The sequence below is a fragment of the Chenopodium album genome, chromosome 24 (assembly GCF_948465745.1).
Source record: "Chenopodium album chromosome 24, dcCheAlbu1.1, whole genome shotgun sequence".
Classification (NCBI taxonomy): domain Eukaryota; kingdom Viridiplantae; phylum Streptophyta; class Magnoliopsida; order Caryophyllales; family Amaranthaceae; genus Chenopodium; species Chenopodium album.
Genome location: NC_137857.1, coordinates 7,633,975 through 7,646,483, shown reverse-complemented (window position 1 = coordinate 7,646,483; position 12,509 = coordinate 7,633,975). Strand labels below are relative to the sequence as shown.

Here is a 12,509-nt window from a genome sequence, read left to right as displayed (position 1 = left end):
AGTAGGGTAAAGAAATCCTCATCCTCATCGACACAACTACACTAATTTGAAAAGATAAAAACCCATATGAGATCAAAGACAAGAGTTTTATTAGTTAAGTCACACCTTGCATGGAAAAACAAAAAAAAAATAAAAAAAAAATTAAGAAATAATTACAACAACAAAAAAAAACATCGATGGACGATGGGTGCGATTGAAGATGATTCTCTTTCATACTTGATACATATATTATGTAATCTAAGGCCGCAATTTGTTTAGCTTAAGATGAGAAGGTATTGCGTCAGTCCGGACTAACGAAATAATGGGTTTTTGATATCCTATACTGGGCAGATGATAGTCTCTACTGGTTGGATAATATCCTCTATTGGCTATATGATATTAAGCCCATAGAGGATATCATCAAGGCAGTAGAAGATATCATCTAGCCAATAAAGGATATTATAGACACAATCATAAATGATATCATATAGTCAATAAAGGATATCATCCATCCATAATATCATATAGCCAATAGAGAATATCATCCAGCCAATAGAGGATGTCATCTAGCCAGTAGATGATATGTATTATTGATTGGAGGATATAAACTATTTGATGGAGGATATGAATAACTTGTTTGAGGATATGTATAATATGTTTGATGATTTGTATAACAATGGCGGAACCCCCATTGAAGAGCTTGTACTAAAGGTCATGGGTATAATATAACTTGCTCACATTTCAACCAAAATATATGCATTTGTCATCAAAATACTCACAATTCAACAAACAATCATATGGGACAAATAATTTCACAATTATATATCACATAAGAAAGCCCCAATTCGATTTTTTTGTCATTTTTCGAAAAAATCCAAGAATTAAACTTTCTCTCTCTTCCGCCATGAATGACCCTGCTTCTCTCCTTCACCGTTGATGTCGACATCGTCATCGTCGTCTACAGGAAGAAAAAGAGATCCACCATTGCTATCATCATCGTCATCGTTGTCTTTATCGTCATCGTCATCTTTAAGGCCATCGTCATCTCCTCCACCGCACGAATAATTTGGTCAGGCTTGACTAACCCAATAGTTTGTGTTAGCTTATAATATTATTGCTAGCTATTTTATGCTACCTTTATTTTTTTAAGTGCACTGATTCATTTTGACCAACACAAAAGATAACTTGTAAGACCCTGTGCTCTTCACCTTAAAAAAATAATATTAAGTAAAAATAATTTTAGTTCTATAAAAATAAGTTCCGTTCAGTAAAATTAATTTCAGTTAAGTAAAAATAATTTCAGCTCAGTAAAAATAAGTTCAGTTCAGTAAAATTCAATTTTCTTAAATAATAATTATAATAGAAAATGAATAAAAATAATTTCAGTTCGGCAAAAATAATTTCAGTTCAGTAAAATAAATTTAAGTTCAGTAAAAATAATTTAAGTTTAGCAAAAATAATTTCAGTTCAGTAAAACTAATTTCATTTTAGCAAAATTAAGGTGAAGAGAACGGGGCCTAACACTGAGTGATAATATTTTAATTGATTTTCGAAGACTATAAATTGAAACAATTCGATCTAGCAAATACTCATATAACTATATTTAACATTATGTACTATAATAAGCAAAAACATTAGTCAAAAATCAAAATGTGTACATGAATATTAAAATAAAGTCACATTACTACATTAGGACACCTAAAAAAAGATGGACGGGAAGAAAATAAGTTCAATAAGATATGGAGTAAGTAATATCACATTGATTGAAAATTAATTATGATACCATCACAAATAATTCTCATAAGTGAAAACAAGTTTACTACTAGTACAATAAAAAATTAGTTTAGACAGTATACGTTCGAGAAGTTCTAATAAGTTCATACAAACTCAGTGAAAATGTAATAAAGTCATACAAACTAAGTCAAACTGTAACAAAGCCTAATCAATCTTGAAAAGTAGAGTAGACTTTAAATATTCAAGGATTATTGTTAGCTGCCAAAATACTTACTCCCACGATTGTTTTCTATTTGTCTCATTTGTTTTTTTAACACAATTTTCAATACTTTCCTAATTTATAAAATTACTCTTATGAATAATTAGAGGTGACCATTGAGGGGGTCGGACCGGGCCAAGGCTAAAAAATTTGTCCATTTCTCAGGCCGGGCCGAGCTTCGGGCCGAAAATATGTGCCCAAACTAGTCGGGGCGTGCGGGATTTTTGGGCCAATTTTAGGTTGGGTAAAAAAAATCAACTAAAAATGCATAAAATCCCTTTCCCAAACTTTTTTAAAAATCTATTGGGTCGGGTCGGGCTTGACCTGATTTCAGATCGGAAAATTCTGCCCAAAACCCACCCATAATCGGGAAAGTGTGATCAGCTCCATGAATAATATGATGTCAATTGTTCCCTTTAAAATGTGCATTTACATATTTACCCTCATTAATATGTAAAAGTTTTAAATTTGCCTTCATTAATTTTAATTGAATATTTTTTTGCTTTCACAGATACTGATTTCCTTTTTTTTGTTGAATACTTCCTCCGTTAACTATTATTTGCAACATATACTATAAATGGGTGCTAACTATTATGTGCAACAAATGTTTTGTTTCCTTTTTAGGTTATCATTTCTCTCTATCTCTCTCCTCATCACATGCACCCAACTTTTTCTCTCTCCATTTTACACTCACAAACAAATTTCGCATTGGAGTCCGCAAACACCCTTTTTGTTGCAAATAATAGTTAACGGAGGAAGTATTTAAAATAGTGTGCGGACATTTATACCCCTAAAATATTTGTTTATATATTTTTCCTTATTAATGTAACAAAAACGTGAAAACACTCTTTGATCATGATGGCGCACGCATTGCGTACGTTAGCCACCCTAGTGTATTCAAACATCATTTTTTTTTTTAAAGAAATTGTTATACTCCTTTCGTCCCATAATAACTTGGCTGTTGGAATTTTTTCACCATTCGTATATAAGCTTTGACTATAACGTTTACTAACATAATAAAAATGTGTTTTATCATAGTTATATGTTAGATAGGTATTAATTTAAAGTTTTATAATGTAATATTTTTACAAAAAATTCATTCATATATAATCATGGAAAAGTAAGGGCCTGTTCACATTAACTGAAATGAGCTGAAGTGAAACTAAACTAAACTGAACTGAATAGATTGGAACTGAACTCAGCTGGGTGAAATGAAAATTTATAAGAGAAGGAAATTAGGAGCTGAACTGAACTAAACTGATTAGTTGAACTGAACTAAACTAAACTGAAATTAAGCTAAAGTGAACAGGCGCTAAGTCAAACTAGTGCGTCCTCATGTTTGTAAAGTTTGACTGTGTTAGGTAATAGGGAGTATATATATACTTAGGGCTACATATAAGGAGTTTAAAATGATTAAAATGAAAATAAAAGCATAACATTAATTACACTAATATGGACGTGATTTTATCATTTATCCTGATTTGATATTATTAGAAAAGATATTAAATGGTTATTCTTTTTTTTTTGAAAGAAGTCCTAAAGGACATTAAATTTCATTAATGATAGTCATACGGCATCTACAATTGACAATTAACGATAATGAAAACGAATTTAACAAAATCAAACAAGAATAAATCGAGGAAGGGCTAAGAATCCAAATACATAAAAAAAACAATTCGGCACATTCTCGGTTCGTTGTCTCATACAACTTTTCGAGTGGATCCGTCGCTGCTTCGTAATTTTGGGAGAAAGAAAATTCTTGTGTTGATTCCGTAACCCAAATCCGAGCCATAATCAATAGTAGCCCCGCACAACCAGAGACCAAATTAAGCACAAATAAAACCTTGTCTTTCGAAGGAGTCCGAAAAACCTTGTCTTTCGAAGGAGATCGAAAAAACTTTGTCTTTCGAAGGAGATCGAAAAAACCTTGTCTTTCGAAGGAGATAAACCCTTTCTTTCGAGGGAGACATTATAGTAACCTAAGAAACAAAATTAAAAACTTAAAAGAAAATAAAGATTAGGGCTTTTCCACCGGTGAAATCCGATGGAAGCCCCTTCAAAATTGACAATGGAGGCTAAACTTTAGGAGAGAGAAGAGAGAGAGAGGAGGCTAGGGTTTTTTTAGTAACACATTTTATATATATATATATAAATGGTTATCCTTAATCCTAAGGATAATATATAACATTACATTTAAAAAAAAAAAAATACATGATAAACAAAAAAATTAGGCAAAATTGGCTACAACACCCTAAAGTATGGCTTAGGTGCACTAAACACCTTGAACTTTGCGTAGTAACCAAAACACCACTAACTATGGTGTTAGATGTGACGTGTGTCTTAAATGAAAAATCCCGGCCATACCTCAGGGTGCTCAATGCATCTAAGCCATACTTCAGGGTGTTGCATGCAATTTTTACAAAAAAACTAGTGTGTATCCCGGCCGATGCTCCGGGTTGCTAATTTGTGTACTTCTTGCTTTAATTTAATAATTATGTTGGACTATTTGTGTAGTTAGTGTGTGTAGTGGTTCGGACATTGCCTCGGATGTCACCTTTTTTTTTTACATCATATGTGTTTATATTTTAATCTTGTGAAATATAAATGAATTATATTACTTCTAATTTACTAAATATATGAAAGGAATATTATAATATTATGTTAAATTTGAAACATTAATAATAGTTGGTTGAGATGGTAGAAGTATTACCTACATATATTGGAGGTTATAAGTTCAAATCTTGTTGAAAGCATATTTTATTTTGTTAAATGAATTGGCTAGCTTACGTTGCGCATATACGTCGGATGATGACATGGCATTGTGACATAGGCACACATACTTTGAAGAGTGCCACGTGGCACCGTTCCTTTAAAAGGCTTTAAAAGAAACGTCTTTTAATAGATTTATGATTTATTGTTGTTCATTATTGTTGTTTGCTACTTATTAATATTTTGTATTCAAAAGATTGCATAAAAAATTACATAGCTTGGTGGTAAGATACTTAGTTCTAAAATTAGAGGTTGTGGGTTCAATGAATAGTTTAGGAGGTGACGTGACATGGAAGGAGAGCCACGTGGCATAATGAATAATTAAGGAGGTGACGTGGCATAGTGAGGAGGACTTACGTGACACGTGAACGTTCTTAGGGACGTTTTTTAATATATTAGTATAGATTAAGGGCCTGTTCACATTTACTTAATTTCAGTTCAGTTCAGTTCAGTTCAGCTCTTAATTTCCCTCTCACATAAAATATTCATTTCAGCTCAATTCAGTTCAGTTCAGTTCAGTTCCAATCAGTTCAGTTCAGCTCAATTCAGTAAATATGAACATGCCCTAATACATATATTATATTAATAAATTTTTGAAAAAGGAAAATTAGTAAAATTCCTTGGAATATTGGACGTTGCTCTGTGCTAGAATGAAGGATAGAGAGCTCAACGAATCGACGAAAGGCCGGCCGAAGTCAGCGCTCTTTCAAAAAAAAAAAAAAAGTGAGCGATTATTCTTTATCCAAAATCATTTATCCAATTTGTAATCTAACAAAACAACTCCAAGTTGAAATACTAATTTTGAAAGAAGCATGTAAAAAGTGGCCGTATAGGATCCAAATTGGACTTTTTCAAGATGCATTAATACTGTTTTACAGAGTAACTTTTAATAAGGATGACATCAAAACACCAAAAAAAAAAAAAAATAAGGATGACATCAATTGCAAAAATATTATTTTGAACCCATCCGCACTGAACTTTGGAAGTAGAGGAGAAAAAGAAAAGAGATTCCCACCACCAACCACACTAATTTGGAAGATTTGAAATTTATTTTGATACCTCATCCGTTTCATATTAAGTGACATATTTCTTTCGATCATGCTCAACATATAATTATAAATAAAATATCATTAATTATCTATAAGCAAAAGTTATTTAAACAAATCGATCACAAAGCTACCTTTTTTTTTGGTACAAGAATAATAGATTTTTTTTAAAAGTTGAGATAATTTATGTGAAATGCCTAAAAGGGTCTAAAGTCAAAATGTATTAACTGAAAAGAAATGATGAAAATATGAGATACTATGTAAGAGACAAGAACCGCCTTGCTTGGTTATTATTATCATTTTTTTAAGTCATCCACCATTCAATCTTTAGTTTTGATTATATTTTTCATAAGAAAAAGGGTCTTAATTTAATTTATACTTCTTAAATATCAAAGTTTCATACTTGTTGATAAATGATAATTAAAAAAATTTACAATATATTGAAAAACATGAATATAATAAAATATTTCATTCTAATAAAATGGGAACAAGTATATTCAAAAGAGTTGCACTTAAAAAGATGGATCCAACAAAGAGGAAATAAAACTCTTTCGGTCTCTCCTCTCTCCTTTTCCTTTGAAACTTATTTAGTTATTTACTTATTTGTGTGTTTAATGGAAAGAGAAAAATAATGATACATGTAAAATAACAAGAGAAATAAAGAGAGACATGTCGACTAAAAAAAGAAAGAAAACATTTATTGCACATACTAATATTGATAAATGTTGCACATTATATGAAACAGAGGTAATACTAGATGTAATGGATTGCCGTGAAATTTTTTTTGGTGAAAAATTATATGAGAACACACCAATTAGCAAATTTTCGAATACAATCAAATGATTCCAAAGGAAAACATCATTATCGCTACAAAGAATCGTTAGATTGTCTCTCCAACAAGACTGTATCTTCCACCAATATAAGCAGAAGATGCTTTATAATGCAATATTTACTCGACGATCATAGTTTTTGTAAAGAAAATTTTTTATTTGCTTCACATCTTATATAAGTATTTGTTATTTTGTTAAAATTGAATTTCTTTTGTAAAAGACATTTTATTAGTGAAAAATTTAACTATTAAAAAAAAAACAAAAAATGGATCCAAGAGGTGTAGGAACTCATAAGTCATGAAATTCATGATGCCACTTTTCTAGATGATGAATAATATTAAGAGTCTGTTTACTTCAGCTTAATTTCAATTCAGTTCAGCTCCTAATTTCCTTCTCTCATAAAATATTCATTTCAACTCTATTTAGTTCAGTTCAGGTTAATTCAACTCAGTAAATGTGATCATAATAAATTGTAAGGGGGCGTTTGGTTCACGAAATATAGGTATGAGGTATGGGTTTAGAATGACTAAAACCCATACCATATGTTAGGTTGTCAAACATATGAATTTCAAACCCATACCTCAAACCCATGAGGTATGGGGTTTAGAAACCTTGGGGGGGAGGTGGATTTGGCTCATTCCATTCCCTTAGGTATCAAATAAAAGGAGAGAATAGTGAGATATTCCATTTCAAAATTAAACCAAACACATGGTATTAAGTATCAAGTTCTAACCCGATACCACCTTAACCCCATTCCTGATTCCAACCCCATACCAGTTTGTGAACCAAACGCCCCCTAAAAGTTCCTTTATATTGGATGTTGCTTTCATGCAAGGATGAAAATTATGTGGATGGAACATAGAAAATTTTACCAAATTAAGGACCCCACATTCGAGTTTTTCTCATGTAATAATACTGTTTTAACTTTTAAAAACGATGACACTCTTGTACGTAGTATAAAAAAAGCGAACAAGAAACTCATTTCAAACAAATTTGGAAACCTGACCTAAAAACAATTCCAACATTTTTATTCTCTTTTAAGATTGAAAAAAAAACCCTACAAAGATTGAAAAAAAAACCCTACGGCGTACTAAAATATGCCTGATAGTCTTAATCAAGAAGTTTATTACTATTACTTTCAACTTAAATGGATACTCTTAATCATCATCAATATGTTGAGACCAGAAGTTTTTCTCTTCTTTACCTATCAACCATCATTACTAAGCATCTTCAAACTTACCTTGCTTGTCGCGGTGTTGATCCTTTTCCTTGTAGTATCCTTCGGAGCGTACTTATATAAGCTTGATAGTTCCTACCTTGTTATCCTATGGATTGAAATGGTACATCATGAGCAAAGGAGGTGGTCCTTCCCCCTCATTACAGCCGTCGTCTTCTCTTTCATCTGTCCAGCTCCTATTTTTTACTACTTCAGTCCTTCCATCCTACTACTCTGTATATGGCCCTCGTTCAAAACCTTGATCTCTCGTGTTTTTTGCTGCCAAGGAACCAACTGGCAAAACCAAGCTCCACAGCTTGAACTTACTTTGGAATCCTTATACTACTATGATTTGAGATGGGTTCTTTTACTTCTTGTCAACCAGTTTTTGAGACCTTATTTAGCTTACCTTTTCTTTGATCACATCACTATTTGCCCACGAATTCTCCTCAAAGCTTTCTTTCTGATTTTTGGAACGTCGCTTGCATACCTCTGCACTTCCTTGAAAATTTGTTTTACTGAAGATGACAATGGTCACCTTCTCACTCTCTTACGAATTGGTTTTCGGGATGGATGGTCCTTACTCATTACAATTGCATTCGTGTTCTCTGTCTTATGTCCAACCTCAGTTTTCCTGTATCTCCACCCATGGATCCTACTACTCTCTCTTTGGCCCTCCTTTTCACTCAGCTTTCTCGGTCATCTTTTCTTCCGCCTTTACGCCGCACTCTCCGCCTTTCTCTCCTTTGATTTGCCTATCATCCCATCCCCACCGGAGCAACATCAAGATGAAGAAGAAGAAGAAGAAGATGATCCTGCTTTATTAGTCTAGGATAGAAAATAAATATACTACCTCCGTTTCATATTATATGCAACGATTTGACACAAATTGTGAGTGAATAGTGTCAAACCGTTTTAAATAATATTAAACAGAGGTTAATTTTCATTTCAGATAAAAAGTAACAGTTAATCAAACCTATATTAATCGTGTGGTAGCAGAAATTCCACATAACCTTGTACACTCTGCTAATATCAATGGAGCTTTTCAATATATGCAGGTGCATGACTGATGTAGCTTAAAAGTCTCAAAAACTGACCCTGAACCCAATAAAAGCAAAAGAACGCTTAACAAGTGGAACATAAAAGATTAAGTGACATACTGAGAGTGAGTGTGCAAGTCTCGCACAGTTTGTGTAACCAATCTTCCTAATAATGCCTAGAATATATGCCACTGATCATTAATCCAACAAATAAAATCACATATCATGTCTACATATCATACACCCACCACTAATACTTATATGAGCCTACTTTCCAGTAGAAAAAAGAAGAAACATAAAACAGATAGGAATGAAAAATGTACTTTGCAGCAGCATCTTGTAGTTCCAGTGAGAGACCACAGAATGCAAGCGCGAGGAACATAGAAATAGGCTCATGGGATAAGAAGAATATACAAAACCTGACCCAAAATATTATGGAGTAATCATTAATAAACCATGCATTTCAGTCAAAAAATATTCTACTACCTCCGTCAATTGCTATCTTGTTATCTGCAACTTTGAAATTGTTTATATCTCACAAATAATACCCCAAAGTTGCAGATAACAATCAGCATAGGTAGCATATGTTTTCCTCTCTATGGTATTGGAAGTTTAGCTTTGGATATCTGCAACATTGATAATTTTCTTTTTTAGGTATCTCATGCCTCAAAGTCTTCCAAAGTATAGGATTCTTGAGAAAAATGACATAGTGACATGGATGCAAAAGGCTTTTTTGTGTTTACCTATTTTCAATGACCACTCCAAGCACCAATATTTTGGGGATTTGAATGTGTCTCAAACAAGAATATGGCAAAATAGTTGTAGTGTCAAAGTAGCATGATACTACTTCTCATTAACAACATTTCCACAGATCAGACACCAACATACATATCTGATCAGGCTGTCTTGACAAAATCCTTAATAATTCTTCCACTAAGAGAATGTCAATAATCAATATACAATTATACACCATCTCTTTCTGCACTATTCAATATCAACTTTGACCATATTAGTTTACGCATAATTGTTATCATGTTAAATGATGTTAAAACAGTATACTCCCTTCAACCCCATGTCATTAGCAATCAGCAAGTTTCAACAAAACAGGTAACTTTTATTTTCTTATATAGTCAGGGCTGACTTGATTGATTATCTAGCAAAGTGCTCTATCACATACTTGATACTCACAATCATGAAGAAATTAAACAGATAAACTATAGCTCCCACAAAAAAGCATGCAATAATGTCGATATGCAAATGACTGGAATTTCATGCAATACATGATAGTCATTTCATGCAATTAATTCCAGTCATTAACACAGATATTACAGCATGCAATAATGTGATAAATAATGATAGTCATTTGCTTGAGGTGAACCCATATTATGGCAAAAATACACAATTAATTCTTCAAGGTAATCAGTCTTGAATGCCATACATTAACACAGATATTACAGATTTACAGCACACCTCATCTATGGCAATCAAATGCAAGTAGTATGCAACAGCTCCCTGCCGTGATTTTTTCTCAACTTTGCGCTGAAACCTGATGTTGCTATCAGCTCAGGAGTCACATACAGAAACTTCAGGGAAGGTTTTTCAGAACTCAGGTCATCATAAATCTAGAGGAAAGACAGCAAGGTCAATGCAAATGGGAAGCAGGGAAAAAGAGACATATCAATGATAGACTGACATTTTTCATATAGATCTAGATAACAACATAGCAGATAGACAGAAATGGTAAAATTCATCATATACTGGCTCAACAAAGCAAAGGCAGACAAAATAAAGCACAAACATATGAATAGTACTTCAGTTTGGAACCCAAATAGTGCATAATGGAGATTGAATGATCCCACAAGTCAACTGATGATAATATCTTGACGGAAAATGATATTTTGATCTAGTTGTCAAATTGACACAATGATATTTATATCTGACAAAGAGACACCATTTCATAGCATATACAAGCCACTACCACCATCATCTAAAACTTATTTTGTGTTCACTATACATTGAATTTAGTGATCCATATGAAAATAAGCCTCTGAAGTGGCTAGGATTTTTGCAAAGTGGACAGTCACATGGTATACGACTGACTTTCAACCCTCATCGACAAATGAGTCTTCCCCTATAAACCATTGCACACCTTATTACCATTTGGGCAGCCACCGCCCCATAAACAATGAAACTGAAAATATCTAGCAAGAAGAGTCTAACATGAAATAACAGATACTCAAACACAAACAAACCCTCTCTTTGACCACAGATATCTGAGTTGAGGAGAGAAACTCAGCTCCAATGATCTTCTCCTTCAAGGCCTTTACTTGATTTTCCTATAATAAGATAATTTTCATGTGTATGTTACACTAGAGCCCGGTAAATGTGTTAAAAAACAATCAAAACAAAAGAGACAAAATGCCTCCGTTACTTTTTAGTTGCAACAAAAGGAGTTATTTATGTCTCACAAATAATGCCCTTTGTTGCAACTAAAAAGAAAGGAATTCAATGCCCTTACGGACCTTACCATCAAGGCTGGCAACGATAATGGAAACGGTCAATTCAAGTCCTAGAAATCTAGAATTACAATCCGGCAATAAAAAATACTACAAAGTAAATCACTTGATACCAATTCCTATAAGAAATTATGCACTACAGATGACAATTCAACTTTAGAAGACACGAATAGCATGAATCCGACAAGAAAGGAACAGCATGGAGATAAAACAGCATTTGTGTCACTAACTAGACGTAAAAACCAGAAGAAATTGTATCAAGAAAGCAACAATGTCATATTAGCAACAACATTTTTGCCACAGATTATGTGAACATTAAAATAGATACATATAATATAAGAGAATTAACAAGGCCATTACAATGTAAACTGACACAGAAAATGCAATAAGTTCCGAAATTTCGACACAAACTGCTAAAATGCCAGTAGATTAAAAGTTACCTAGACGCAGTTAGAGGTATCAATGGATACAAAACAAACATTATAACTCCAATTTAAAACAATACAAGCATATTATACGGAAAATTAATCCAGAAATAACTAAGCACAAAATTTAACCATCAAAAATTCATAAAATGAAATCAAAACCCTAAAGAAACTAGAATAAGGGAATTGAAAAACCGATTCTCGAATAAAATCGGCAATTTTAGAAGTAATTAAGCAATAAAATGAGGTCTTCGTCGTTGCAAAAGAGACAATTACAACAAATTTAGATCATGGAGGAGAGAGAAAGATTTACAAACCTGAAATTGCAGAAGAGTGACGAAGAATGTGAAGGAGAGAGATCAACAATGGCGGAGTTTTGCCGGGAAGAATGTTTAGAGGGATAAAAGATGGGGGAATTTAAGAAGTCTTTTGTTTCTTTAAAGGGATGGGGGGATTAGGAGGGAGATAAAAAAGGAAGTTATCCCTCCAAATTAATAACTAAGGGTGGTAATACCAAGTCGTGTTGATTTCGAGTAGGGTTTGTAACAGGTCGGGTTAAATTTTGAGTTGGGTTAGTAATAGGTTGGGTTTAATTCGAGTTGGGTTAGGAGCAAGTTGGATAAAATTCAGTCAGGTTAAAGTCGGGTTTTGACGGGTTAAAACGGGTTTGGGCCAATTTCGGTTCAGGTCGGGTT

General features: G+C 33.0%; 1 long non-coding RNA gene across 1 annotated transcript; it reads right to left on the bottom strand.

The window, feature by feature from the left end:
• Nucleotides 1–7,623: 7,623 nt before the first annotated feature.
• LOC145612066 (uncharacterized) lies at nucleotides 7,624–12,265 on the bottom strand. Its single transcript, XR_014106522.1, has 4 exons — nucleotides 12,132–12,265; nucleotides 10,344–11,209; nucleotides 8,810–8,931; nucleotides 7,624–8,588 (listed from the first exon to the last, which is right to left on the bottom strand). It is a non-coding gene; the product is annotated as an uncharacterized LOC145612066 (long non-coding RNA).
• Nucleotides 12,266–12,509: the final 244 nt, after the last annotated feature.